This window comes from Epinephelus lanceolatus, chromosome 2, assembly GCF_041903045.1.
Source record: "Epinephelus lanceolatus isolate andai-2023 chromosome 2, ASM4190304v1, whole genome shotgun sequence".
Lineage (NCBI taxonomy): Eukaryota > Metazoa > Chordata > Actinopteri > Perciformes > Serranidae > Epinephelus > Epinephelus lanceolatus.
In genome coordinates, this window is record NC_135735.1 from 34598677 (window position 1) to 34606408 (window position 7732).

Below are 7732 nucleotides of genomic sequence, written 5' to 3' on the forward strand. Positions count from 1 at the left end.
GGCTCATTTATCCTCTATGTTAGATACGTATACAGACGCAGAGCTTCTGCCTGTACTCTGCGTTGGTTTTGTCTATATTTGTGCAGGTTTTCTGAAAGCTTATAGATACGAACACAATGGACCAGTACCACCAGAGATCAAGGGGGCAGTGTAGAGTAGTCTAGTTCGAACAAGATAAGATTGTAGGACACGACAAAAACACTTGTTGGAACATTATGATTCAGTGCTAATTTGAGAGGAATTCTCTGTTCACATGTCAAAATGTATTGATGGGCTCACAGACCACCACCCACTCACTTACAACACTGCCTCCATTTAAAGAAGAATTATTACGACCTTCTCCACGGTCACCACGTTTGTTGTTGTCAGAAACTTTTGACCGTGACCTGTAGTGCCATCTAGTGGATGCATCTATGCCAACATTAAGGGCACATAGAAGTATGTCGGCAGTGACGGTCACAATGTTTGAAATGAACACATCTATTTTCATACATAAAGGGAGTATAAACAAGCCTCAAGTTATTACAGTTTGATAGTCGTAACACTCCAGTATATGTTGTGGTTTCTGAGTTGGCTAGCTCAGTGGTTCTCAACTGGTGGGTCATGGTCCAAAAGTGGGTCCCGGGTCAATTCTGAATGGACCGCAAGTAACTCCCGAACATGCCGAGTTAGTAAAAAACACACTTTAAAGTACAGTAAAATCGTGGCACAGAGCTTTTACTTGGGAATGCTGTTCCCTGCTGTAGAGTGAGAGACTGACAGACAGCTACATGACAGAGACAACAAACTAGCTCAGTGACATGGCCAAATGCAAGTATGACACCGAATACACTGAACTGTGTGGACCTTGAACAAATGACTAAGGAGAAATCTGGACCCTGTGGCTGGACTGGCTGGTAATCATTGGGCTAGCTAACGTCAGCTGCTGGTAGACCTTTATTCAGGAAGCACTTTGTTTTGTTTTTGACTTTGAGAGTGTGTGAACTTAGCTTCCTTGTGAGGACAGAGCTACTGCTGCCACGTGCAGAAATGGCCATTGTTCAGCTAGCTGTTGAAGGATGGTCAGTACCTACAAAATGTACAATAGTCAATCTAATTGAACCATAATGTGTTGTTTTCTATTTCCAGATGTTAAAGCCATAGTTGGTAACTTTTATAAAAATAATTTGGCATGTTTGTTGAAACTGTGTCTATATTCTGTACTTGAGCTAGATAGTCTGTAAAAATATATCATATATTCTCCTACTGCTTCTAATGGCATTTGCTACAATCAGACTGCGGTGCAGCCAGCGGCGACTTACCAGAGCCAATGAGTGTCTAATGCAGTTGTCAATTATGTCAATCGCTCCATTAAATGTGGTCAAACTGTCAAACTGGGCAGTGCTGATCAAATATAAATTGAGATTTCTCACCTCAAATATTTAAAGTAATATATTTTAGCGTACTTTTTAGCTGTAAAATAGTTTGTGACCAGCTGCTAGGACAAAAGCAAACTTTCTCATTTTACAGCTAAACAGTGCACTAAAATACGTTTCTAAAAAACATTTGAGGTGACAAATACACAATGCACAGGGTTCCTACGCAAGTATGGAAAGTATGGAAAAGTATGGAAATAAATTTGATCAATTTCCAGGTATTAAAAAGTATGGAAAATGAAAAATAAAGTATGGAAAAATATTTATGTTTCCAGACTATTACCACTGTTCTAAAATACTGTTTTCTAAAATAGAAAATTAGGTATTTCCAAAAATAATTTAAACAATCCGGATCGTGTTTTATACCAGGCCAAGTACAGTTTGTGTGAGAGCAAACGTCTCAGAAAATATACCGCCCCTTTTACCTGATTGACAAGTGGTATGTCCAGTCCGCTGCCCCATGAATCTCTTCCAGCCCCCCAGGTATCAAGTTTCACTCCAACACTGCACCTTCGACAAGAAGACGAGTTTCACGTGGTTCACAATAGGTAGATGCAAGTTTTTGGATGGATGGCTTGACAATGCCATATATAAATACTGGTTGGCCAAGGATTCCCAATTCACACACAGAGCTAGATGCAAGCTTTGTGTGAAATCGTTTGACATCGCCAACATGGGGGAGGAGGCGATTCTGAGCCACACGAAAGGAAAAATACAGACGTCTCGTTACTGCATCACTTGCACCCAGAGTCCCAACTTTTTTGCCTCAGCCCAGACATTGAACTTACCTGAGTTTTTATTTGCATGCCATTATGGTACTTGGCTACAATTGCCTATTAAGAATAATTAAATATGATGTGAAGTCTGGAAATTAGGGTATGGAAAAGTATGGAATTTTGAAATTCCAAATGTGTAGGAACCCTGAATGCAGTAAACGAATCTTGATTCATATTTGATCAGCATGACCTAGTTTGACTGTTGGACTGCAGTTAACAGAGACTGACACAATTGACCACTGCATTAGACACTCCTTGGCTCTGACTGGTTATTATTGTATTACACGCTACAAGGTAATAGAGTAGACAGAGGAGTATGATTTAATAACACAGATTATCGGTCTTATTTAGTACTATGTAAATATATGACAGAAGGTTATTTTGTATAAAAGTTATGACCTACAGCTTTTATGCAAAAATATATGATGTGTGGGTGTGCAGGCTTTGACAGAACTGTGCTGAATAATTAAAGTTAATGTAGAATATAATGCAACTGACTAGTTTTTGCTTTTGAGTAATTTGTAAAATAATTAATTTTAGTTTGATTTCTAATGAGTAATTTATCACATAGTTAACTACCTTGTCCAACACCTATTACTGCAGATTTTTGAGAAAGAAAGAGATCCACATTGTCAGGGCATATCCTGTACCCAAATAACAGCATCAGCTCATAAAACCACCCACACTCATTTTAGTTCTGGTCTAATAATTACACACAGCTTTTAAAAAAATAATAGAGGGACTTCATGTTTCCCATTGGAAAAGGAGCTGTGTTTTAATGATCCCACCCAGTCTGTTCTCCACTTCATTATCTCTGTTTCTAGCTAATGAGCCTCTTCAATAAATGCAACATCAATTGTCTTCCTTTTCATTGGGTAATGATAACTGTGTTTTATGTGGGAAACTTAATCATGTTGTTCATCATAATTAAATTCAAAAAAGTTTTACAAATCACCAAACACAGTATAACTGTTCCAGTCAACCACATTTGTCTCTATTTAGTAGAAAGGAATGACTGACTTTAAAATACACCCATGCTACATCGAAGAGGATGGATACAAAAGAAAAGATGAAAAGAGGGAAACAACTCAGTTTCTCTTGTTATAAATACCTTAATTTAAAAAACATTTTTAGCTTAATTATGAGACCAATATGAGTCAAAGATATTTCTCTGATCATTGTAGGTGAATTGCATCACAGCAGGACAATGCAGAAGGGACCCCATATCCATGACGTGCCGTTTCTCCGTGACTGCTGTGAACCATTGTCACCTCTCAGCAACTCCATTGATATGTCGAGAGAAAGACAGCTTACACCTCTGCCACTCTGCACTGTTCTTATCTCGATGACTTTATTATACAATATTCATTGTAGTTTTCTTGCTGTGGATGGCATCATCCTTGAGTATCTCTTTCAAGAAAAGTACCTTGCAACTTGTGTATGTTTCATATTGCGAGCCATCAGTGGTCTTCCGCTTAAAGAGAAACTGAACCCCAGAGTTTTGGCTCAAGTGCCTCTACACTGGAAATTAAAAAAATGTCTCTAGAATACTAAAAAACCAACAGCATGGGAGAGGGGCTTAGGGGTGTTTGGTAACAAGCTGCCACCATGCGTCACCTCCCACTGGATCAGCCAATAGAAAAATTCAATTGCAATAGCTGGGTTTCAACCAGTAGGGGGCACTATGCATGTCGTGAAACTTCAATTAGTAGCCTGGGCTATTATTTGCTAAAATCACTCAACAAGCTTATATTTGGGACAGACATTATAGGACACACAAAATACGATCAAATTGTTGATTTGAGCTAGGATGACTATTACTTATTTAAAAATTAGGCACATTAATTATGTATCCTTAATTAGATCTTGCTCTGACAGACAGGGCAGGGAGTGTTATGACACTCCATCTGCACTCGAGGATAACGGCACCTGACACAATACCACTTTATTCTGTTAAAACAATATTCATAACTTGGATTCATTTTAATGAAAAACTTTTGATTGTTGTGATCAGTGGACCCCTATGGACTAAAGGGAGATAAATAACTAACTGGGTAATTAAGAAATAGAAACACATTCTGACTTAATGAGAGCATTAGAGTTAGGGAGTCAACACTTTTTTTTTCTTCGTGCCTCTTGTTTACCATGCCTGTAAATCTGAATTAATTATTCTCTGGTGCTCAGTAAAGTGAACTGAATAACTGCATTGTGAAGAATCTAACCAGGCTAATGTGATGTAGCATATCTATACTGACAAACGTTTAAACATATGTATTTGTGTGATCTATACAGCTATCTTATGTTAGCTCAAGTGGACATAGCCACTTACCTGGTTTTATACATCCAGAGAACGTCTAAAAAAAATAAGCTGCTTGGCAACCAGACCAGGTGTCTAATTGAGACAGGCCTATATTTGTTAAAATGTGTTGCAACACCAGGCTAGTAAAAGGGACTGGGCGTTTATTGGGACTAGGTTTTTAATCTAAGTTTTTCGGTTTTTATAACACATAGAATTCAAATACTTGCACTAAAATGTCGAGATGGACCTGATTTAATCAACAACACTAATAAATACCTGTATACATTGGTTTTCAGCACTCTTAACAGGTTTCCATTTATCTCTGAATGCTATGAATAAAGGGTATGTTGGGAAACTGCAGGAACATTCAACTTCTCTAATTTAAATGTCTTCAAGTGTTTACTGAATTACTGTACATTAGGAGCCACAGCTCTTACAAGGTCACTGACTATGTGTACTTATATTTATTCAGTGTCCCCATTTAATGCACACAAACAGATGGACGAACAGAATCTTTGATGGTTGAGTGTCTCAGATTCAGCTGGCGTTGCTCGACGCTCAGTACAGTGGGAGGCTTATTGATATTGCGTACTTTGAATACTGATTTTGTTCATCTAAAAAGGTCAGACACTCTTTAACCCAGTCACTCTCGTCCCTCTTCAATTCCACTACAGGCCTATCGGCTCTAATCAACAAGGTTTCTGTCCAAGAGCATCCTTGTGCTTATGTATGTGGCAGCATGTGTGTTAATTGCATTGTAGAGCTTACTTTGTAAATCAAGAGGTCTTAAGGTTATGTAAGGCAGAGACAAAAGGGTTGGTGGTGGATTGATGATATAGCAAAGTGAGGGGTGCCATAACTGGAAACAGCAGCTGAACACACCAAATAAAATAATCAATGTAAATGCTAAATCATGGCTTATTCTCTTATATCTGATACCCACTGACCTTGCAAATATACAATTATGGGGCTTGAAAGATTGGATTTTAATGTATTTTTCAAAACGGCACTGTAATGGAGCCTCTGTGGGCTCAAGGAGCTGTAACCTTGATTAAACTGAAAATGTGTACAGTAGGAGCAGTATACAATAAGTAAAGTTATTACTATGCTAATGAGGCATAAAATCAATACTGTGTCATTTGTACAAAATGAAATTGCTTGGGTGTTATTTGGCAATGTTCAAAAATCCCATTCCACAAATAGTCTTAACCTGCGTCTCAAAAACTGACTGTAGAAACTGCTTCACATTCTTAAACATTTTAGATTTATGGAAATCTAAATCCCTTGTTAAAAACCCTCATCAACCTTGATCATTGCCACTTTTATTATGAAACCCTTAAATTCCGGCTAATCTGTTAAAACAAAACAAATGAGTGCTGTATGATTATTTTAATGTTTTATTTATATTGGTGCTATTTGCTTAAAGCTGGGATAGGCAGCTTTGTTTTGGCACCATTGGGCAAAAATCCCCCAATAACCTTTCAGCATATTCAAGCAGTCTCAGAGCAACACCAGACTTCTGCACCTCCTCTTGGCTCTGTTTCCAGGCTATAGAAAAACTAGACTGTGACAGAATGCTTTGGCAAATCACAAGCCATGTCAGGGCGAGGGTGTTCCTACTGGCTGTGCAGCAATTGCAGATGCGTGTGCACGTCCCTTCAGTGTAAGCCTGATTCAACGGCAAAGAATCCTGCAGAGAAAGCTAATGTTCCAGCATTGGCAACAACCGTCTACACTGCAAAGCAACCCAAAAAGGAATTATCAAGAAGAGAGTCTAAAATAGACAATAAACAAAGTAAAACACATGTCAGTATTAGCAAAGCATTTCAGAGATGGAGAGAAAATGTTAATAGTTAAGCCTCCTGCTAACAGGAAGCAAGAGCTAAAGGATTTGCATTGGTTTCTATAGCCATTGATTTAAGGTCTGAAGTAGTCTATAGCGGCGGGGCGTGAGGTGGAGGGACCGTGAGCTGTACTAGCTAGCTAATACTTGCCTTATTTATGGTCTGATAAACAAAGACAAACCTCTACAATAAAATCAGATTAGATAAATCAATGTATGGGATAACACTGGGTTAATGTATGAAGCATGTGCATATGCAAGAGGGGAGTGTGTATTTTAAAATTCTACTGAAAACTGCCTACCCCAGCTTTAACAACCACACATCCTGGGTTTTTTCCTCAGGGGTTAATAACTTAGAATATGTGGGAGGTTGAATTGAAAAAATAATGAGTGAACAGCGCAGTGAGATTTCTGTATAAAAAGACGGGTATATGTTTCTGAATGTCATTGACTTGCATGATTCACCTCATGTCAGGCCAATTAAAATGAAAAGACGAAGGGAGACCTTCAGCCTGAAACAGCCCGCAGGTAAAATCAATCAAAATATAAGCAACAGACAGTTTTGGCTGGATTATCTATTTATGGTGCCAGTTAATATATTGTAGCTTTTGGGGCATTCTTTTCCCTGGACTTTATGATAGCTGAGTCTGGTTGTGCAGGGCTTAGTTGCACTTGAATACACCCTAAAGACTTTAGAAGAGTGCAAATACTCACTTAAATGTACAAATGTGAGGCAGCTCTGATACAGTCTTCTGGTGCTGGTGCTGATGTAGAAAACAACAATGATTGTGCAAGGCTCTCGATCAAATATCTTAACGCCAAGGTATTAAAGGACTAGGCATTAGGAGATTTGAATGGATGGACAGGTCAAATGTCATAGTTAAGGCCACAGTGAACGTGTTCATCATATTCAGTGATTCCATTAAGCGTATTACACAATGTGCAGAAAACATTTGTCAGCTGGATCTACAGTACCAGCTAGTGATCCAGCCGGTGGCCAGTGTAATGGTTTCAACCATTTACAAATTGATTATACTGATTTTTGAGGGGAAATGAGAGGGTATTTATCCGCGGATCAATGGAGGCCATTGTTATGATTGAGTAGGCCAGTAAACTCCTTTGTCTAAATTGCTAAAACAGTATATGTGTAGGGTGGCCCAATCAATTGACGTGTGGGGTATGTTCACTTTATCAGTTGCAGTCCTAAAAGCGGTGAAGGAGTTCTGTGGCTATTTGTTGAAGGTGTAGTGGCAACCTGACAACAAAGAGTCAAAGTTGACCATCAGAGTTTCTAAGAGCAAAACAAACAGATCTTGGACCGAAGAAGAAGTGCGTTAAAATTACATAGTACATTAAATATTGTAACACATTGGGGGGTTTTTTCTTCCAGAATGTACCT

The 7732-nt window shown here is 38.6% G+C and overlaps 1 long non-coding RNA gene across 1 annotated transcript in view; it reads left to right on the forward strand.

The window, feature by feature from the left end:
* LOC117260676 (uncharacterized) overlaps window positions 1–4838 on the forward strand; it is a 69811-nt gene extending 64973 nt beyond the window's left edge. The window contains exon 3 of the long non-coding RNA XR_004501943.2: window positions 3376–4838. This is a non-coding gene — a long non-coding RNA (uncharacterized LOC117260676). The remainder of the gene's footprint in view (window positions 1–3375) is intronic.
* The last annotated feature ends 2894 nt before the right edge of the window (window positions 4839–7732 follow it).